The sequence below is a fragment of the Dermacentor andersoni genome, chromosome 8 (genome assembly GCF_023375885.2).
Source record: "Dermacentor andersoni chromosome 8, qqDerAnde1_hic_scaffold, whole genome shotgun sequence".
Lineage (NCBI taxonomy): Eukaryota > Metazoa > Arthropoda > Arachnida > Ixodida > Ixodidae > Dermacentor > Dermacentor andersoni.
In genome coordinates, this window is record NC_092821.1 from 99,944,000 (window position 1) to 99,954,959 (window position 10,960).

The window sequence follows — 10,960 nt, forward strand, 5'->3', positions numbered from 1 at the left end:
AAACTAGCAAGCGAGCAGCGCGGCGAGCCGCACCAGCCGCTACCATAGCGGCCATATTGCTCACTACGTAATGATAATGATATTAGTTTTGATTTTGCCAGCGCCATCTTTCGGTCGCATACTTTAGTTCACAACGCCACCGCTACTCTTATTTACGTTGCACTGTGGAAGGTACAGTTTCCCTTCTCTAAGTTTATAAAGGGGTTGTGTGGTTGCCCTCAACGTTACGCCTAGCATTACGTTGAAGACAACGGCATAACGTTAGGCATAAAGTTAAGAGACAGCAAGAGAGCGGTTTGGATCAGAGAGCAAACGGGTATAGACGATATTCTAATTGACATCAAGAGAAAAAAAAAACCGAGCTGGGCAGGCCATGTAATGCGCAGGTTAGATAACCGGTGGACCATTAGGGTTACAGAATCGGTGCCAAGAGAAGGGAAGCGCAGTCGAGGACGGCAGAAGATAGGTGGGTCGATTAAATTATAACATTCGCGGACGCTAGTTGGAATCGGTTGGCGCAGGACAGGGCCAATTGGAGATCGCAAGGAGAGGCCTTCGTCCTGCAGTGGACATAAAATAGGCTGATGATGATGATGATTATGGTTGTCCTCAGCGAGCCGCGGCGAGCTTAGCGAACGCGCTCGTCTCGGCGCCACGCGGAGACCGCAGTATCTTTGCTGCGCTGCGCACGCGGCTGTATGCAACCGTAGTGACTAATTATGCGTACGACAGGGTTGGAGTGCGCGTCCGCGCTCTGGTGCTTCAGTCGGGCCGTGCTGTTTGCTACGGACCAGCTTTGCCTTGCACCAGCTTGATTGACGGACAATTGTTGGTACATCCAAACTGCGCCGTGTCTGCCAAGGGGTCTAGCCGCGAGCGGCTAGGAGTGAGCGAGCACTGGCAAGTGTACGTGCGTCTCGTGTGACGTTAACTTTCATCTGGTTCGAGGCTAGCTTAGTGTTCAAAAACGAATAGAAGTTAGCGAGACCCGACGGCTACGGCACCGAGAAGCAGTGCGGCCAAAGTTTCATTCCTACGCCGGCAGGCGCGGCCGAGCGCCAGCAGACGGCAGTCGTACTTGCGGAACTGCTTAGTTTTGATCGAATTTCGAAACACAAATTTTACCTTACTTCGGCCTGTTTATTGAACTGCTCCAATAAATACACACAGTATCTGTAGGTAGAAGCGCATTGATCCTGCTGCTCTTTTTGGTTGATGTCAGCTATTGGCCAATAGCACACGCGTAGGGGAATCTGCTGTATGACGAAATATGGCGCTCCGAGACGTGTGGGGAGAAGGCATTCGTTGGAAAGAGAGTGCTTGGAAAAAAGGTCGCTTCGTGCTGAGCTTGCGAGCTCCACGGGCCGCAGACTTCTGCAAAATTTGGGTGAGATGTTTACGCCATCGTATGCTATCCGCAGAATGGTTTTTTTTTCACCAAGCCCGAACGTCGTTTCAGGACCCCTTTAAGTGTACGCTGCCCAAATCAAACACAATTTGAATCGATGGGCAATCCCGTTAGGTTCGCATATTTTTTTGAAGTCAAGTGGTATTGCGTGTTTAAAACGGCTGTTTTCTCCGCACAGACCTGTCTTCTTTTCTTTTACTATTTGATGAGAAATTTCAAGTAAGGCTGGCGCCTTTAATGGCGCCTACTATAGTCTTCACAGTAAAGTGAAAGATGGAATCATTCCAACATTAAGACAGTCAAGTACCATAAATATTTGCGAAGTTCCATACAAGGGATCTGTCTTTGTGTCACTGGCTTTATGATGAAACCTAAACGCCCAGGCATATTTTATAAAGGATCCTTATATAACTGCTCAATGAAAAAATTGCACTTTAGTTTAAAAGAAAGAGCTTTTATTTCGCAATTAACCTTGCGTTTTCATTTGCAGAGAAAAATTAATAAGCTGTGTGTGGACTCCAGCTGGCTCGGCTCTCTTTTTTTATTGATATGATATAAGGTGATGAAGACGCACAATTTAAGGTGCCGGCTAGTCCTTAGCTCTTGAATGCGTCTAGCCTACAACATACAGCGTTCAATATTGCATATCAAATAACCTTTTCATAAAGCACCAGAACTTGTCCAGCAACGTTTTCACAGTGACGCTATGACGTAAGAAATACATGGTACATACAATATACAAGTTAAATGACTCCACAGTTCTGTAGAAGAAAGTCTCGAAAATACAAATGATGCCTACTACTAATACTACTAATAATACAGCCTACTAATAACACAGTCTCTGGTCAACGAGTGGTGCATACAACGTGTAAATGCATTACCAGATATGGTCACAACAGAACAGTAAACATAACATAATCCACAAACACATACATATTGTTACGCAATATCTGTCGCAAAATCTGATATCGTAATGATATATTTAGTGACTTTGAAATGAAAGGAACATTAAAAACGTTAATAACGGCCAACAATGCCGCTGTCTTCGACAAAATTGTTTAATGCTTTGAAGCGCTCTTTTGCAAGGCTGTTGTTGGCCAAGGACCCAAAAGTTTCTTTAAACTGAAAGGTCTGCGGTCAAATGCAATTAGGGTTGATTTAGGTCGGCGTCTCGGTGTGTCGAGAGGTAGGAAATCTAGAAGGAGGTGATGTATATCTTCGTCTAGAAATCCACAATCACATTCCGGGATTTCCGCATGGCCAATTCTTTGTAAGAAATGTTTTGTGTCGTCTGTGCCTAACCCTAAAGCGGCGGCACACAACGTAGCTCGAGGACTGACTTTCCGAGCTGCGATGAACGTAGACCCCTCGACAGGGCCCTCCGAAGTATGAGAATGGGAAGACAGATTGACCAGGTTCAGTGACATCACCAACCATTACAAGATGCAAAAATGCACTTATCCTCCACCCCATCCACAACTCACTAGATCGCAAGCTGTCCAGTGGCGACATCTACAAACCAAAGCCTACAAGAGCCCGATACTAATGCACGCTATTTATCCAGAAATATACACAACAGATAGATGCAAAGTGTGTGGCACCAGAGCCACGCTACAACACATGCTATGGGAATGCCAGGAACTAATACAGGACAATGCGAGCGCAGCCGCCATCGACAGCCTCCGTGCGCGATAGCAGGCCGCGCTGCTCAGCTCAAACCTAGAAGACCAACATCCGGGCAGTCCAGTGGGCTAAGGAAGCCGCCGAGAGGCAAGAACTCTTGGCCGTAACCTCGGCGGGTGCTCGAGCCCACTAACTCGCCGGACGCGAATCGTTCTGATTCGAAATAAAGTTTTCTCACTCACTCACTCACTCACTCACTCACTCACTCACTCACTCACTCACTCACTCACTCACTCACTCACTCACTCACTCACTCACTCACTCACTCACTCACTCACTCACTCACTCACTCACTCACTCACTCACTCACTCACTCACTCACTCACTCACTCACTCACTTACTCACTCACTCTGTGCCTAGCCTTAATCAAAGAATAAGGGTTTTCATATTTCTGTCTAATGACAATGAAAATTTGCATTCAGTAAACGGATCAATGTGATACAAATCCGAGCTGTTAAAATTCCAGTCAAACCACGTATTTCTACACATTTTGAAAGACCCGTTGCCCTATATATATGGTAAAGTGCTAGCTGTTGAGCAACTTGAATGAGCAGGTATCTTGTTCTGAATATCCCGTCCACTGACAATTCCATTTTTCGAAGTCTAAGCAGCCATGGACCATATTCGACGTCTGAGTTCCAAAATTCAGTTCTTGGCAAAATATGAACATTTTCTCGAATTTCTTTATGAGCATAACTTCTATCTCGTTTCATTATATCTGAAACCAACGGGTGGCTTTTATGCTGTGTTTGAAGACGGAAATAATGTCGGCATCTTTCTGTAGTTTTCATAACTGCAAACGGTGATCGGCGAGCCTCACCTATTACAAGACAGCTCGTGGAACTCCTAGACATATGCGTAGTCCTCTAGCTAAAAGTCTTTGAAGTCGCTCTTCTGACGTGTGGAAGAAGTTCGTGTAAGGTGGGCGCGGAATACGTAATTTTTTGTCGTATTAATGCATTGAAAACAGTCAGCATGGACGATACTGATCCGCCTCATGATGTGCCTGCAAGTCTGCGAAGTACATTCACTATCGCACTGATCTTGTTTTCAAGTTTCTTGATGTGGGGTGCCCGGGATAGCTGCCTATCAAATAAATACCAAGAAATCGATGCTGTGTGACAATCATTAGAGGCTGTGCTTCCAGATTAAGAGTGAAATTTTTTAACTGCCTTCGAGTGAAGGGCAATACAGCTGTATTTGCGTGTGATAGAACCATTCCCCCTCCCTCTCCCTCTCTCTCTCTCTCTCTCTCTCTCTCTCTCTCTCTCTCTCTCTCTCAAAAATTGGTTAATAATATTTGTGCTGTCATGCAATGTCATCTGAAGTAATTGAACATTGGACCCACATGTCCAAATACACACATCTGCATACAGTGAAAATCTTAACTGTGATGGCAGTCTTCTTGTTAAATCAGCCATGATACAATTAAAAAGGAAAGGGCTGAGTACGCTTCCCTGTGGTACTCCCTGTTTGACAATATATTCAGCATTATTTCCTTCACCCATCTGAACAAATATTTTGTGACCTGATAAAAATTCAGAAATCAATCGCAAGGACCTGCCAGATATTCTGAGTTCTAGCATACTTAGCAGAACATGAACATGTCCAACAGTGTCAAATGCCCTCTTGATGTCTAGGAATACTGCTATCGTCAAGTTTCCACATGCACGTTCGTGTTCCACACAGGTTATTATATTCAATATTGCTTCCATTGTGCATCCATAGCGCTTCCTTCAGTTAATAGTCGGCGTTCGTGTTGTCCACTTTTCTTCTCTAGTGTCCGTGTCAGCACGCCTTACCCCTTCTTTGCATTATGAATCGATACCAACTAGCTCAGCTTTCTGTCGTTCTGTGCATCTCTGCTTTCTCAAACCTGCTAAGTAGTTGGACAATGCATCTATTTCATTACTCCACCGTTGAAGTCGCGCGTCTATCATTTTATCCATCACTTTACATAAACAACTTGTCAAACTAACTGGGTGGAAGGATGCAAAGCACAAGGATGTCTTACCCGGTTTTAAAATTGGGATGATTCAAGCAACTTTCCAAGTGTCAGGTACAGTTTCCTCTCCATAGATTATTATCGATGTCTAAGAGAGCATTTGTACCTGTGGGCCCGAGGTTTCTTAGCATATTGTACGTAATGCCGTCTGGCCCCGCACCAGACTATTGGTGACATGATGCAATTGCACATTCAAGCTCGCCTAATGTGAAAGCATGATCTCATTGGGGATATTGTGCCCAAGATCAAGCAGTAATTTCCTGCTTAGCTAACACTATTGAATTATCAAATTCTGCACATTGTGATGAAAAAGAAGGCCTGGAAATATGCTCGCAAAATTCATCTGCAATGGTTATTTCACATGTGTCCCAAGCTACAGCAAGAGCTCGAAACAGGAATCTCTGTGTTGCAGGTCCGCTTAAAGAAGAAATTACTAGAAAAGTTCGTGGGACAGATGTGTGAGGAAACAGCCTGACGCAGAAATCACGCCAGCGCCGCTTTCCTAAATTGTCCATGCGTCTGCGCATTACATTATGAATGATTTTTTGAGCATTTTTGTATGATTCTAAAGTTCCGTTCCATCTGTACGCTCTTTCGGATCGGCGTCTGATGTCTCTTAGGTGTTCCCACTCTCCGTCAACTGCGGCATAATTTTTTATAATATGTTCATATGTTCATATCATCCTGAAAAGAATTCAGTAACTCGCTCAACCATTGTAGGTTGATTAATCTGATCCGTAGGCGGTACCGAAAACATTTGCAGTTGGTTAGTCTGCTGTAACGCCTGATATCATTGTGCATGCTAGGGTGATTTACAAGGATGGGAAAATGATCATTTCCGCGCGCTTCTATATCTGCTGTCCATCCCACACCGTTCACTAGGTCTTGTGAACACAGGGTAACATCTCAGCGACTTGAATATTTATGTCCACGAAGAAATGTTGGCGACCCGTCGTTTAAAACAGTCAAGTCACATATATATATGGTGCACTCAATAGCATTACCACGTGCATCACAGTGATCACTGCCCCAGACAATGTTGTGTGCATTGAAGTCTCCACATATAGATACCTTAGAATGAGCTATTTTGAAGGTATCCGCTAGCGCTTCTACTGAATATGGTTTGAAGGTTGTTGGTGAACGATAATAACTTTGGTGCACAGCTTATCAAAGCATACTTTACCTGCGATGAATTCCGGAAAGTCTGAATCGCTGGGCTGAGCTTGAGAAGATGGTAAGTCCTTTCTGACGCACAGGAGCACTCTGCTAACAGCACCTTCACGAGACGTGTTGTATATCACATAATTCGAGAGGCGAAATTAGTCACTGGGTCCCGCCTCATGAATGCAAAGTATTGGAAATTTGTATTGTACAAGCAGTTTACGAAAGTCAGCACAGTTCTTTCGAAGACTGTTGGTATTTCACTGAAATATGGATACATTTTTGCAGCGGTTATTATCTACTGCTTGCCGCAGTCTTGGCCCGCATTGTTGACACAATAGTGGCAACAAGACTCACTTCTGGTAGGTTGTTTGCTTCCGGCAGAGCAGATAGGATTACCTTAAGAGCTGCTAAAAGCATTGACAAAATCAGTTGCCTCACCGATACGGTGGTATGGTTGCTGTTAATTGGCGTTACTTCTGCAGGAGGCGCGTAAGGCCGCTGAGAATAATGTGTTGCGAATATTGGAGCTTTCTGATGTACTACATTCTGCCTGTTGTCTTGTGGGTTTCCGCAGCATTGACGCATAAGACTGGGTGCTTGATTGGTCTCTTGATTGCACTCTTGGTTGTTCCCTTGAGGAGGATGTTCCCTTGAGGAGCTTGTTGGTTCTCTTGGCAATGGTGGTTCCGGTGCCCGTTGGGGTGGGTGACCTTTCACTGGATGAACAATCTCAAGGTTTGAGGCGGGTTCATTGCGTCACGATTGTCTTCCATGAATAAGTTCATGTCGACGCATTTGTGCTGCTTCCTTGTTCTGAAGGTAGCCTGAGTAGGAGGCGGCATGGTTCCCCGCACAGTTCGCACATTTAGGCTGAAGGAGTGACGCACTCCTTGGGGTCATTATCTTCTGAGAAGATTTTGCATCGACATGTGCTGCGGGAATCTTTCGCCATGCGCCCAAATTGTTGACAATTATGGAAGCGAAGTTCTGGTCCTATGTATTTATAGACAGGATGACTGGTGAAATCTATGTAAATTCTTCCTGGAATAGGGCGATCATCTCTGAAAGTCAGAATTACTGTGTGAAGTGGATGCGACCTTACTGCTCCCTCTTCCTGGCGGTAATACTTTATCTGTCTGAGTGCCGATATAACGTTTGCATCTCTCAAGAACTCTAGGAGTTGCTTGTCTGTATACTGCAGAGGCACATGTCTTACTTTCATATGACTCTGAGATGGAAGGCTTGACTTCTAGGCCACGTACAATTAAGAGCATCAGAAGGCGTTTTGCGGATGCTAAAAAAGCAACGCTGACTGAAACTTCCATCTCTGGTCGTCCTGAAAGAGTGCACTTTTTCGTTGGCAACAGAAACTATTTCTTGCAGACAATAGATTTGGGTTCGCTTGCCAAAAAGTAGTACCTTCACTTGTTGGGCGAAAGACAACCGGGTTGCCTTCTCCTCGTTTTTTCTTATACGTCACCAAAGTAAATGGTGCATCCTCAACCATCTCTTCTTTATTACTTAACTCATAATTTGATGTAGTATCATCGTACTTGCTGTCCTCTAGACGATATTCGTTGCCCTCAGCTTCACCGTCAGCCAATGTTCCTGAAGTCGCTGAAGTTGATTCCGAGTTGTGGAGAACCAAACGTGCCGGTTTTATGAAGCTTTGTGACGCCTGCAAGCCTCCAGGCTTTTTATTACGGCCTGTAGTATCATTCATATAGCTTTCTACACGTGGACGAGCATAAGGCTCGTGATGATGTTCTCAGCTTCCGACCACCGTAGTGGCAGGGTAATAGCCAGATCCTCAAAAAAGAAACGTCGTACCTGTAAAGCGCCCGGCCCGCTCAAGATTCACCCGAACTCTTGTTAGCCAATCGTTGTCAATGCTGACAGTAAATGTAAAAAAAAAAAAACCGAAAAGTCAGAGCACTGCATGCATTTCTGTCTTCTCTTTCAGAGGTGAAAAAGGTGTATCAAACATCGTGGCCAAAAAAAGCGCAATGACAAAAAAACACGAAGATGACAGTATCATATGACAAAGGCGCTACAATACCTTCGCCTCTTTCAGAGGTGAAGGGTAGGTGCACTGCATTCTTGTGGGCGGAGGTTCTTTGTAATTTTTTGCTTGTCGCTTACTGTATATAGGTAGGTGCCTTGTATTGTTTTACTGCGTAATTATTGTGACCGTGGAGAGGACAAAGACGCCATTGTCGTCATCGTCATCATCATCGTCGTAATCTTGTGTTCATGAATTACAGCAGTGAAACAACACATGGCACCTACAGTCGGTGTCGTGTGCACCATGGGGTATTGATGCAATTGGGGCCAAACTATTCTGGCAGACAATCGATTTGGCTTCACTTGCCAAAAAGTAGCACCTTCGCTTGTTGGGCGAAAGACAACCGGGATTTGTCTTTCAAAGCGCGACGCTTCCAAGCATCGGCAGGTTGGTCCATTGAGCTTCTTTCCTGCTCGCAGGGCTGAAGACATTTGTTCAGTTATTGTAGCGCCTTTATCATAATGTACCATCATCTTCGGTTTTATCGTTATTGCGCTTCCTTTGACCACGACGTTCTATACGCCTTTCTCCATTTCAGCTGCTGCGGTACAGTCACTCGCCTATCTGTACATTCTTCCTTTTAGGCGTCCGTGCATTAGTTAGTCTTCTACTAACCTGTGCGTCAGTACGTCGACCCAGCGACAACCAACCAACCGACCAATCAAAGGACTAACAGACTAGCCGACCAATTAACTGTCCGACCAATTAACAAAACAACTAGTTAGCAGAGATTTGGAAAAACTGGCATAGTCAGCGAAACCAGTCCTTCGCTGTTACGATGGCCGTTTCTTCATTACCCTTTTCCTTTTCTTGTCCTAGTGATGCATTTGCTACCGTCAAGGTGAACAAATCTCGCCCACACGAAGGTGGCACTATTCTCATCGTCTCGGTATTCAAGGATCACTTTTTCGCACAATCAGAGAGCAGGCCCCTCCGACAGCTACGACAGCAGACGTACCGGAATTGCTTTCGTTCGTTCATTGCTTCCCTCCTGTCCGTGCACGGCTTATCGGCGTCACCGCAAAGCTGACGGTGCCACGTTCTCGACTTAACACGTTCGCGCAATCCACAACTACACTGCGGACTAACCGGGCGACCTCGGTCGACGGGTCTTTCATTTGGCCGTGTGTACAGCCGACGGCGGTAACTTCGGCGACTTCGTGAGTCAGTCGGGTGGAAGCTGAAAAAAAAAAAAAAACGAAAGCGTCAAGGGGAAGGATAACTTGACGGGAACCGGAGCGTTTCCCGTCTGCGGTCGACAACGCCCTCCAGGAAGTCCTCGCTTGATTATTTCGGTTAATAAGCGCGCGCTAACTTCTTTTTTTCTGCTTCTTTCACATTTCTTAGTGCTCCGTTGATCGACGGAATTCCAACGCCACCTTGCAACGATGTCGCAACTGAGCTCGCGTTGCGACAGGAGCTGGAGACTCTTTCGTAACTGCTCTATGCCGTTGGCCGGCCGATTTCGCTAGTAATCTGTCCAACATCGGGATTGGCTCAAAGCTTTTTCCTACGGAGAATTGTAGCGTAATAGCGGGATTACGGGCCCTGAAATAGCCGTAAAACTAAGCGCGTAAGAACCACGGGGGCTGTCTTTGCACAGTTCTTCGAGCCATGTTCACAAAAAGCTCATACCATAGTTTTGTTCGCAACAGCAAATCCTGCAGTCAATCCTGATGCTGGACATGTTATTCGAGAAAGCGGCCAGCCGATGACGAATAACACTTACGAACGCATTTCGGCCCACCATTCGTACGTGTTCTTTGCCGCTTGCTAGAAGCATTTTCTGATAATAGACAAGCACTAGGATGGTATATAATTTGCTCTTGCGAACGATTCTGCCATAAGAGTTTTTCCTGAACACGGGCAAAGTTGCCTGCTTGAGAAAACGCTCTTGGAAACAGTTCTAGCATAGGTACGGTTTAGTGAATTCCAGCCCTGGGCCAGTATTCGTGAGAGGGTGTGCAGGCAAGGGTTGGTTATAAGAAAAAGCGCAGCCAATCATAAGATCGATCACATTATTGTTAGCGCGGGTAACCACGTAGTGAGAAACAGCTCGAGAGAAAAAAAAGAGAGCTCGGTGAATTTCGCTCCATATGGTCGAAACATCGCTTCGACTGGCCAATGCAACAAGTGGTACGAGAAACGACAACTGGTACGAGTGGTACCACTTGTGGCACAACAAGTGGTACGAAAAGTTGTACGAGAAAATCCGTTGGGCAGGGCTTGGGATTATTGATGACAGCCGGGGATTCTTCTAGCGTTCACCATCACCCCGATGACCTAGGCCTCCTCTGTGTGGTAGTGTTTCGATTAGTCGTCATTGGAGTGCGGCAGCCTCAGCAACAAATAAAACTCGCGACAGCCGACAACTTTTGCTTAGCGTAAGTGCGCAAGAAGCTTACTTACGCAAGCCGGTTAAGCATCAGCGTTGTACCACGTGTAGAACGTAACATGAACTTTGAGCCTTCCGTACTTACGCACGCATATCTTACGCGCGTGCGCAAGATATGCGTGATAGCTTACGAGCGTGCGTAAGATATGCGTGATATCAGGATCACACACGAGCGTACTTACGCACGCTTGCGTGTGAGATTCGGGCGCTCTTGCCGAGGGCTCCTGCGAGATTTCGTT